General features: G+C 32.2%; 1 long non-coding RNA gene across 1 annotated transcript; it reads right to left on the bottom strand.

The window, feature by feature from the left end:
• Positions 1-10,197: 10,197 nt before the first annotated feature.
• Positions 10,198-10,741, bottom strand: LOC141656236 (uncharacterized). Its single transcript, XR_012548440.1, has 2 exons — positions 10,493-10,741; positions 10,198-10,410 (listed from the first exon to the last, which is right to left on the bottom strand). It is a non-coding gene; the product is annotated as an uncharacterized LOC141656236 (long non-coding RNA).
• Between the last annotated feature and the right edge of the window lie 1,778 nt (positions 10,742-12,519).

Below are 12,519 nucleotides of genomic sequence, written 5' to 3'. Positions count from 1 at the left end.
CCATAAAAGAACGAAGCCATGAATCTCTAGCTAGTGTGACGGTTTGACTAATAGAAGTCATCGTGATTACTACAAAGGAAATGAAAGGAAAAATTAACATTTATCGTTTAAACATTTTTTTTCTTTGTTTACTTGTAAAACTATTTTAACAAGTTCCCATTTATATAATGATCTCTCACTGAATTATATAAATGATTGCAAGATCCATCTTTATATAAACACGGGCAAGGTGGACCGATTCAACCCATATTTATATAAATTTGGTGAGTCAACAATTTTGACTGATTATTCTATTAGAACTCTTGGTCGACGAATTTTCTTAAAATCTATCTATTAGTCCCAAAATTAAATATGGACACGGTGGACCGATTCAACCCATATTAATCCTGTTGAGTCCAACCAATTTTCACACGTAATAACTTTTATTACCCTACTTACCCAAAGTAAAAAGAGTGTACCTCGGTGATCCGAACCTACCTCTAATGAAGAAGAGATTCATAGGTGCTATTATTTGGTAAGGCTAATCTCAATTTTCAAATAAAGGTGAGAGATCTTATCAATTTAATTGTCTATCACTTTTAAGTGAACAGGTGAATGCTAGACAATTAAACCGATAACAACGAAAAATAAAACATGTAGTGACGATTTGGCATGAATGCATAAAAAAAAAAAATAATCAAGTCCTAATATGACCACCTAGTTAATCTAATTAACTTAAACTATTATACTACGGAAACCAACTCCTTGGTCCTTTGAGTCTTCATAAAATTGGCCTTCTTCTTTAGGATTTCGGAACGCCTTTCCGAAAACATCGTCTTTATGAATACTCCGTCTTTGGATGCTTCATTTAACTACTAATAATTAAATTACATAGCAATTACCTATTATACAATTTGTAATAAAAATAAAACTATTAATTAATTACAAATTGGGCGATGCAAAATCGCAATTAATTACAAAACAAGTCGATATTCCTTTACATTACGAGAAATACCAACTTCTACCTATGGCCATATTAGGTGAAATTACATGATTGAAATACTAAAACCATTCATCTATATGAATAAAAATGCATTATGTAAAAATGTCATGCCAAATCGTCTAACTTACCAATAACGATCAATTGAGTTTGCTTTGACGTAATTTTTTTACCATTAAAAAATCCATAATCAATTCTTAAAATAATTTTAAAATTAACTTATCATATTAATCTGGTCTAAAATCAAAATAATTATTCTCACTAATTATCTTGAAATAATATGGATTTTAAAACATATTTTTTAACAAAATGACATAATAATTCATAATTATTATGGAAAAATTCTATTTAATTAAAATATTTATGGAAAAATAAATTTTAAAGTTTTTTACATTCTGGTATTTCACAAAAATGTCTTTCATATGAAAATTGTTGGTTTTAAAAATTTATTTAAAACAATTTTACAATTTTCTCGATAAAATGGCAATTTTTACGATTTAATTCTAAATAAAATCATAAAAATTGAAATGACTTTAAAATAAAAAATTTTACATTATGGAACAATTTTCAAGAGCTAAAAAGTTAAAAATTTCGAGCCCAAAAATTAAATCAATATTTATTTGTAAAATAACCATTATTTACCAATTTTTATCAAATAAAAATCAATAAAGTACCTAAATTAATCACATTACAACAACAACAACAACAACAACAACAACAGAGCCTTAATCCCAAAATGATTTGGGGTCGGCTGACATGAATCATCATTTGGAACCGTCCATGGGTGAGCGCACGCCTCAAAAAGCGAATAAAAAAGGGAAAAACAAAAACAAAAAGGAAGGACGAAAATGTAATGGAAAGTCAAGGTAAACTTAGGGGTTTTAAAATCGAATTCCGGATTAATCACATGCATATGGTTATTTAAAATTTCTATTTTTCATGAATAGAACATGCATATGGTTATTTATAAATAAATATGCATAAAATTAACATGCAACATGATTTAGTTAACTCTTAATTAATTTTAGTGCATTTTTACTCAATTTTATGCCATATTAATTCATAAAAATATGACTAGATATTACAAAAATCAAATTTTCTACCCATATCTATTTTAAGACCGGATTATTTACATGAAAGACCATATTTTGTGATAAAACTAATTTTAACAACAAAATATCAAATTTTATTAATTTATCTCATAAATTCATAAAATCGTCTTATGACTACATGCATGTATGTAACAATGCTCTGATACCACTTGTTAGAATTTTAGACCATGTAAGACAATCTTAGTGTTAATAAAATTACATACTAGTTTTATTATGTGGTCTAAACTACATGCATGCAACAAAAATAAAACAATCATAAAGAAGAAAAGAAGGGAAAATCCCTCACATAGTGAATATGGCAATATAAGGGCACAACTAAAAGACTCCTTTTTTTAGTAGTTCTTGTGCTAATAGATGGATCCTCCTAAGTCCTAATACTCAAGTTAGAGTATCTCCTTTGGAAACACCCAAGATAAAGCCCAAAATCAACTAAATTATTAACTAGATAATATTAGTTGAATACCTTGATAAAATAATACAAATATTATTACTATAATAATACTTATGTATATTATTATTTATGTGAATTTATTTTGATGACGATCAATAATTTGATCAAGTTTTAAAAGAGGAAAAAGATGGAAAATGGTCTCCTTTTTCTCTCTTGTAAAACTTGCCAAACCAAGGAATAAGGAGGTTTTTTTCCATAAATTTTTCATCTGTTGCATTTGTGATAAAGCGAGGTATTTATAGACCTCAAAATGTAAAGAATTGAGGAACATTTGATAGTGGAAAAATGTCAACCTAGATGGTGTGATTTTATCACATAAAATGGCGGCACAAGTGGATTTTTCGGGTCCATTTCGATTTTCGACATTTGTCCCACAAATGATTATAAGTCTTATATTTAATTATCCCATATAATTAAATATTAATTTGATTATTTAACACTTAAATAATACAAATTAACAACTAATGACCACTTAACATTTAGGCAATTATTCGACCATTTTATCAACATAAAATGTGTCTTATGATCTCTTATTAGCTAATTTTACAACCTGTTGTAAATTTAAATGGTTAGTTACCTCCACCTCAAAACATATACACATGTCGTATAAAATTAAGGGTAAATTGATAACTTATACCAAGTATAATGTCACTTTTCAAATTTTATACCTAAGATAATTTTTCTTCAAAACTTATACCGAACATCTTAATTTCTTCCAAACTTAATACCAAGTTGCAGTTCGGGCAAAAAAAAGACAAAATGACCGTTTTGCCCTTACCTTTGACCCATCAACACCCTTCCCCCACCATTTTTAACCAAGAACCATATATCCCACATTTCCTCCACATTAACTATCAAAACTCACAACCACGACCACCACCTAGGCACCCTCGCCAACGACCTCCCTACCCACCTTGTCAGCGGCGCCTTCTCTATTCTCCTCGCCACCAATCCATAATCCATCCCTATTAGCTGTTTTGCATCACCAGTTACTCATTTAGCCGCCACCAACAACCACCACTCGTCCCAATACCGAGCTCTCCTGCACCTCCATCCACGACCTAAGCCCATCGATCACAGGCTGCAACACCCACCAGAACATAGACATAGGCACCCTAATTGAAGCCCCTAGTCCCTAGCTCCCTCCCTCGCCATCAATCTTGTAGACGCTTGCGGTGATGGGTTTTGTGGTGGCTTTCTTAATGGTGGGTCAAATCTGGAGGTTTTGGGTGTGCTTTGTGGACTGTGGTAATATTGGTGTTGGGCAATGCTTGTGGTGGTGTTAGTGTTGGGCGGTGGGTCAAATATGGTGTTGCTGGGCTGTGTCGGTGATGGTGTTGCGGGATGTTGGTGGTGGTCCATGTTGGGCGGTGGCGGTGGTGGTGTTAGATGGAGGTGATATTCGGTGGTGATGGTGGGGTAGTATTGGCCGATGATGGTGGTGGGGTTAGATGATGGTGGTAATGGGCGTTGATGATCTGTTGGTGTTGGACTGTTGGGGATATGGAGGTTGAAACAATATTGGTTAAAGTTGGCTAGGGACAATTTTGGCATACAATAATATATTCTATGATTAAAAATTGAATTTAGCCGGAACCCGGCGATTTTTTTTGCCGGAAGAGCAACTTGGTATTAAGTTTGGAAGAAATTAAGATTTTTGGTATAAGTTTTGAAAAAAATTTATCTTAGGTATAAAATTTGAAAAGTGACATTATACTTGGTATAAGTTATCAATTTACCCTAAAATTAATTAATTAAAAATTAATTAATAAATTTTAATTAATATTTATTAATTAATTATAACATAATTAAATAATAAATCCTCTTGGCCCGAGTTCGTAACTTGTCATCAAATAATATATATTCACATCTATAAATATTATTAAAAGGCTATACATTAAACGCCACGTAGACAAATGTGACATGGCAACAATTTATTGTGACGTGGTAAAATATAGTCCACGTGAAAATATTAGCATAGTAGTACATATGATAAAAAAAAATTACCAATTCCACATTTAAAAGTTACTCTCGTAATTAATGGTAAAAAACTAAATTTAGATAATTTTAATTTCATAGGATAATTTTTAAATCACTCTCATGCAAAGTGGATTTAATAATAATAATAATAATAATAATAATAATAATAATAATAATAATAATAATAATAATAATAATCTATAAATATAATTAAAAAGTAAGCCAAACTTTCAACCATCAACTATATGTCTTATTTTAATTTCATAAGATAATTTATAAACCACTCTCATGCAAACCTTCTACATTACATTTCTCCTTGCTCCATTTTTATGTATGTAAAATCAATAACTCTATAATCTAAATACAAAATCTATATATCTAACTTAAAGGCATGCTAAATTACCTATCATAATCTACATGTCATATCTATACACTAATATAAAAAAGCTACCTTGAGCATATGAATAAGACATGCGATAGCGTAGAATCACTAAGAAACTTTCATTTGATATCATAATCTACATGTCATATCTAATGGTACGGCTGATCAATTGCTATGGAACAAGGTCTGGAAGTGTTACGCGCTCCCCCGCATTAAAATCTTTTTCTGGCAATTGTGCCTCGATGCTATAACTACGCGAACTAATATTGCTACATGGATGAGAAATGGAACGGATACTCTGTGCCCTATTTGTAACAGCTTCGAGGAGTCAAGCATTCATCTCGTACGCGACTGTGGGTGGGTGGGATAGGTATGGGATGGGGTCGGGTTGGAGTTAAAGAAGGGCGATGGGATTGACAGGGTGAGGGAGTGGGTGGAAGAGGAGTGGAGGGAGTGAAGTGCGGGAGAATGTTTGAGATTTATGACGGGGTGTTGGGCTATTTGGGAGGCGAGGAATAAGTGGGTCTTTGAGGGCAAGACGATTAATCCTGAGGCGGTGGTAAGGAGGATCCGAGGTCTCTTACGGGAAATGTTGGAGGGACAGGGAGTGGATGAGGAGTGTAATGGCGGGTCAGGTGAGTCGCTTGGTGAGGGAGAGGGCGGTTGGATGAGACCTAAGGGTGGGGAGTTTAAAATCAATGTTGATGCAGGGATTATTAGTGGAGTTGGGACGGGAGTAGGAGCAATCTGTCGGGATGGAGAAGGTAATATGGTGTGGGCCTTGACGGAGCAGGAGTCTGTGGAGCGAGATCCGGCGGAGGCGGAAGCTTTGGCTATACTGGTCGGGGTTCGGGAAGCTAAGCGAAGAGGAATGAGGTGAATAGCTGTGGAAGGGGCCTGCCTAACTGTCATCCAGGATTTGCAAAAGCGGAGACAAGGACGAAGTGATATTTTCATGATTTACGATGAGATTTTTGATGTTTGCGTTTCGTTTGAGTTTTGTGTGTTTTCTTTTACTCGTAGGAATTTTAATAGTGTCGCTCATAGTCTAACACATATCGACCCATGGCTCAGTGGTTGTAGGAGATGGGACGAGGATGTGCCTCAAAACATTGGTGACTGTATCGCACGTGATCGTTTATCTATGAAGTAATACCCTTCCGGGTTTTCTCAAAAAAAACATAAAAATAATATTCATTCATATAATTAAGATAGAATACTTATTATCACGTTTATGACCCCTTATTCATCTCTAACTCTTCATTTTCTCTTTAGCTCTTCCTTTTCCTTTTCCTTTTTGATGATTCATTTCTCCTCCTAAAATTTAACTTCTTATTTGATGCTATGTTAATATAAATAAAGTCTTTAAAATAAGCACTTTTATTTTTTATCCTCTTTTTCTAACCTTTTGGGATATTCATATGTTATTGAAACTTTCCATTGCATATAATTTTTATTAATCATTTGCATTTGTGAAAAAAATAAAGTTATATCATACATAAGATTTGTGTTTTATTTGGTATTATTTAAATAACTTTTATTGATGTCAATTTGTATTTCTCACCTTGATTTATTTTTGCAGAGGGAATGGTACAATTTTCTTATTATTGCAAAGTTGGATTTTGCAGTTAATTACGTTATACATAAGGTATGTTCTACGAGTTTTGTTTGTGTAATTTATATAATCTTATTGTAAAAGGCACAGTTTTTTGTAATTTATCCACTAATATCGCTTTGTGGTAGAATTATTTTATATTATCTTTATGTAAACCCTCTTACAAGATTAATTGAATTATCGTTAAATGTATGTTTGTTTCTTATTCTATTTTTGTAGGTGATGCTTCCTTTGTCTTCTCATAATATTAACATAGTGTGTTAAAAAAAAACTACATGGGAAATGTGTAGGCAAGAGAATGATTTAGTTGAACAAAAACTTGATATCCGTCCTTGAACCATGTTCTAATGATATTAAAACTTATTTGGTACGTAATTGTCTCACTCGCTACAAAAACAAAACATTTTTAGTTTTTAATTCAAATTTAGAGGATCTTAGTAAATTATTTTTTTTATAACTCTGTTTTTGTACAAAAACAAAATACAATATAGTTAAAAGGCTACTTAAAACATCTAATTTTAATTCACATATTATTTTTACATTGGTTAATATTAAGGCTACATCAGACTTATTTATTAAAATTCTTCATAAGATTTACTAATATTTTTTGATGGAAATCATAATATCGATCATGATTTAAATTATAAAAATTATTTAACAATTTATTCTCATCGTTTAATCGTCCAATTTGTCCATCTAACTCTTCATTAACCAAAGAGATAGTAGTTAAAAGGTCTTATATATATATATTTAATAAATAAAAAGTCTAATAATTTGGATTATAAAGCTACTGATAATATTTTTTAGTGGAAACCATAAGATCATGTACTAAATTAAAAAAATAAATTAATAATTTACTTATTTAATTGAATTAAGATGATGCTTATTTAATTTTAATTTTAATTTTAATTTTAACTATCTCAATTTGCAGATTATTGATTGCGAGGAGGCTATTAAAAAGTGGAGATTACATGTTTAGTTCTAAATGTGAAAAACGAAAACATAATTTTTACTCCTTTAGTTGGCTTACAAAGCATCATCATTCATCATTGGCGAAATTCTCTATTTTACATGTATATTTTTGATAATAAGTATAAGTTTTTAGGAAAAGTTAAATTAATAGTATCTATTTTATTTTCTTAAAAAAACCTATCAGATATGTTACCGCGATTTTAGAGTACTTTGTTTATCGACCTAATGACGCAGCCGTTTTTAGCTTAATTATTTATGACGTACAGTATAAACATAAAAATAACAAATTTGTAAAAAATTTAAACAAACATTTATAGTTATAAAATTAGTTACATTAAATTGTTGACTACAAAATATTCATGAATAATATTAACATGTATTAAAATATATGAAAATAAAATTCAAATTAAAACTTCTATCTATATTACTATGATCATGAAAAGTAATGTAAAAGAAGAAAACATTTACAAATATTTGGTTTATAGCTTATTCGCGATAAAAAAATATTTTATATTTTAGTTAAAGATGAACGTCAACAAACTCAAATAAATGGGACAAATAGAACAAGTCTGCGATTTTCACGGGTACAAAAGTAGTTCTCATTTAAATTATTTTTATTTAATTAAACGTTACAACGGTTAATAGAAAATGAGGGAAAATAATAATTTACTTTATAAAATATCATTGTTATTTACAAACGTACAGAAAAAAATAAAAATAAGTATATATCTATGATTAACACTTCTTATTATAATTTTGATAGAGTTGGACTAAGAAAAATATAATTCAGTCATCGAGCGAAATTGATATAATTCCGTAACAAAAGCCAAATTATAATAAAAGAATAATAATTTACAATAACAGCCACAAAAGAACTCAACATAATTATGTGAATATCAAGCCATTACAAAAGTAATAAAAAATAATTTACGTGATTTTCACGAGAAATTAAATTTGTATATACTAAAAACGGCATGACAAAGCATCACATTCTCTTTGACAGAATTTTTGCAAACCACATCCTCATGCATTTATTTTAATAAAAAAAGATAAATTGTTGATTGAGTTTGTAGGATTAAACACAATCATTAAAATTACTTTTCATTTTCAAAGTAATTAAACAATCGTTAAACATCAAAATAAATACTAAATAAATTTTGAAATGTTAGAATAAATTTTACGGATAAAATAATCTTAATTCTTTCAACGTTTATAATCCGCACCATATTCTTTCAATACAATGTTAACCGATTAATCTACCTTGAATTATAGTTCGCAAATAAAAATATAAAAATTTCTATTTTAAAAAAATATTTTTGGTTGAATTAATTACGTAACTCAAATGTTTTTAATGAAAAAACAATAAAATAAAACAAATGAGTGGAATGGAGGGACTATAATAAAAAAAAAAGACTTAAAAAAAAATAAAAGACAACAAGAATAATAACAATAATCGTGGCAAAACACTAATAAACTTAGCAATATTAGTGGCATTATGCAAATATACGTATTGATTAATAAATTTTTTTTTTTCTTACAAGACTTTTTTATCCTCAGTTTTCAGTGCGATCGCAAATATGGGCTTGCATAAAACATTAACAATCTAACGTCCCAACATAGCTAGACCCGTGAATTTCACGGGTAATAAAACTAGTGACTTATTTAAAACTCAATTAATACAAGGATTTAATTAATTTGTATCTCATACAAATAATTAGTTTTTTTCATTTGGGCATCATCCTAGAGGTGTGACCTAAAGGGATCAGCTGATCACCGCCGTCACACGACAGTAATGTCAAACTATAGTCAGCCAATCATTACCTATTAACGATGACCAGCTAACAAATAAATAATATAAATCCCTGATATTTTTTTTATGAGATTTAATATGTAATTGCACTTATTGTGGAGGAGACTACTCCAACAGATATCAGTTCTCCCTTTTCATTCCTCGCATGCATACAAGACAACCATGGATGTAATACATACCCAGCTGATAAAGGAAACCATAGTATATCCACTAAATATTTCAATTCAGTTTTCTCCTTAACATCAGCCCTTGCCGACATAGTATAAGCCGATGTGCTTATACTAAAGACTTGCTCTCCAAAACCAATATCATTGTAATAACCAGAAAGTGTGGTATGTCCTGGGTCATTAACAAATTCCTCGCCATTAACTCTTAGAAAACAATAATCCATCTCAAAGCAACAGAAAACAAGAAAAGCTCATATGCTTTAAAAGTTGGACCCGATTACTTTTATAATTGCCGAGTCCTCCTTCACGAGATCCCGACAACTATGTCGACAAGTGAGAAAATACCCAACATTTGATTTTTTATCTTTGTAAATTAGAAATGCAGTACCATGGCCAGGTTCATTTCCTTCAATAGCCTTAGAATACTGTCTAAAAACAGCAATGTAGGTTTGCTTGTATAAAGGACCCCAGTTCTCATCAACTTTTCTCAACTCTACCAACGAAAGAGTTCAGGAAATTACGGCTTCAATAATACAAATCGACTTTTTTTAGCAAAATAACTTCTACTTCTCAAGTATTACTTAATGTATTGTACCTTAGAAACTTTAAACTTACAATTCCTCTACGTTGAAGTCAGGAGTTGGATAATCTTTAGGAAATCACAATCCGCCTAAATTCCCAAAGAAAAAACCATAAAAATAAAAAAATCAGATTGAATCAAAGATAGAATAAAAAACGGAAGATCAAACTTATATACAAGGTGATTCTGTTAATTTCCTTAGGAACATCACATTCCGCCTAAATTCTCACTTTTACGATCTCAACTTTCTATTTTCTTCACCGGCAGGCTGCGTGACATCTCTTCTAAAACCTCTGATTTTGTTACCTGTGCTGCAATTACGCTGACGTTGTTGGAAGAAACAAATTCGGTGTCCACAATTCCTTGACAAAAACATACATAATCAAAACGACACACATAAAAAGAAGATAACATACGGAAGAGAAGGAGAAGACACGAGCTTACTATAATCTGGATGCAATAATGGTCCTTCAATCTTGTAGGCACACATGTTGCAATCTGCACGACTGATATATGATTCTTTTGCACCCTTTTCCCCCTTTATTTTCATACTTTCCGAGTCCATTTGAGTCGGTTTTATGCATCCCTCCTTGCATTTCCTGCCCTGATTCCCGGGACTATGGCATGGTGACCTCCCTGCAGAAATTGAGGCGGGAATGGGAGAAATGAAGCAAAGAAGGAGGAAAAGAAGCTGAGAAGCACTCCCAACCGGTAGGCCGGCAGCCGGTCAGCTGGCTGGGAGCACCAAATGTATACAATTCAGCTATGTTCAGGCAAAGGGAGTTTCCAGTCGTAGCCCGGCAGCCGGCTACCCGGCTGGGAGAACAATTGAGCTCAAAAATATGGAAAGTTACAGGAACTTCCCAGCCGGCTATAAGGCCGACGGCCGGTTACCCGGCTGGGACTTCACATAAAGCTTGGAAGTCAAGAGGAAGTCAATGAGCTCCCAGCCGGTCTGGCACCGGCGGACGGTTGCCTGGCTATGGCCACCTGATGATACCAAATTAAATTCAACTTTCCAGGAACCTCCCAGCCGATCATAAGCCCGGCACCCGGTTGCCCGGCTGGGAGTACGCACCTGCATTTTGAAGCCCATTTGTAATCCTACCATAATCTTGGTGCAAACTATAAATACCCCCTCCCTTAATCATTTGTACACACTACTCTAGATCTGAAATTACTTCCTTAATTATAAGCAAACCCTTAATTAAAACTTCAATCTTTTCTCAATTAATTTTTAATCACTTGTTATTATAGTTTAGAAATAGTTTAGTTGGGTTGTTTACATTTGAGTATTGAGTTGTAACTTGGAATTTATTGAAGATTGTTCTTCCATCTATTCAAAGATTGCAACTTTGCCTTTATATTTGGTATAATTATCCTCCTTTTATTGTTCATCTTTCATTTGTTTACATATTCAAGTAATTTAGTTATATCATCTCTCTATTATGTTTCCTCTTTGTTGTTTAATGTTAAAGTCTCAATCTTTTGTGGTTATTAGTATAGTCATGTGTGAGTAGTGAGTTTACTAGAGTGATGGGGGATCTCTTATAGGATTAAGGGGAGAGTTTTGGCATGAATTAATGGTGATTCTTTGGTTGTTTACATTTAGTACTTGTTATGCTCTTAAGGTGTTTGATGAATTGCCCAAATGAGTAAGTTGAGTAATTCCACTAACAATCTATCTACTATTTGAGTGAGTAACTTGATTAGTAATTAGGATTTGATAACAAGTTGTGAGTTAGGTTGATCGAATGAGTAAGTTGATTAATCTTAACTTGAGTGTAGAATTTACATCGAGGGATTAAATCTACATGTATTGATAACCTAGATAACCATTAGTTCATGCCTACATCCTTTCTCCATGCTACTTGAGTGAATGTAATACTACGGTTTTATGAGTCTCTGGGTACTCTATCGAGTGGGGCTTACTCAGTCGAGTAAGTATGTTTTGAGTTACGAAACAGGAGTCTGCCTGTAGGGTACTCGATCGAGTACGAGACTTACTCGATCGAGTAGCTCGGTTTACGGGTAATGTTTTGTCGGGTTTTGTTAATAATGCGAATTAGTATATATAACTTTCCGTCATCTTCTTTAAACACTTTTATAAACCTAATACACTCAAAAGAGATTGCAAACTACGTTCTTCGCATCATTCACATTATTGGCAAATCCCGGAGTTAGAGAGGTCGGATTTCGTTGTTATTTGCATCCTTGTGATCCTTGCGTCAAGGGCAAGTCCTACATACCCTTTTTGTAGCATTTGTTTGATATTGGTTAAACCCTAATCTTGGGAACTGGTGGTTTATTGTTTATATTGTCGTAGTAGTAATGGTATGATTATATATATAGGAGGAGGGTTCGTAGAGAAGAGATTTTGAACAGCTGCTAGACCGTCTGCTTTGTGTTTGCATTCCAGGTAGGATTTCCCTACTCAGTATTAGTCACATGATGTATTGGTGGTTTGATTA

The sequence above is a fragment of the Silene latifolia genome, chromosome 5, assembly GCF_048544455.1.
Source record: "Silene latifolia isolate original U9 population chromosome 5, ASM4854445v1, whole genome shotgun sequence".
NCBI classification, from domain to species: domain Eukaryota; kingdom Viridiplantae; phylum Streptophyta; class Magnoliopsida; order Caryophyllales; family Caryophyllaceae; genus Silene; species Silene latifolia.
Note: the sequence above shows the minus strand (reverse complement) of the source record. Positions and strands in the feature narration are given on the sequence as shown.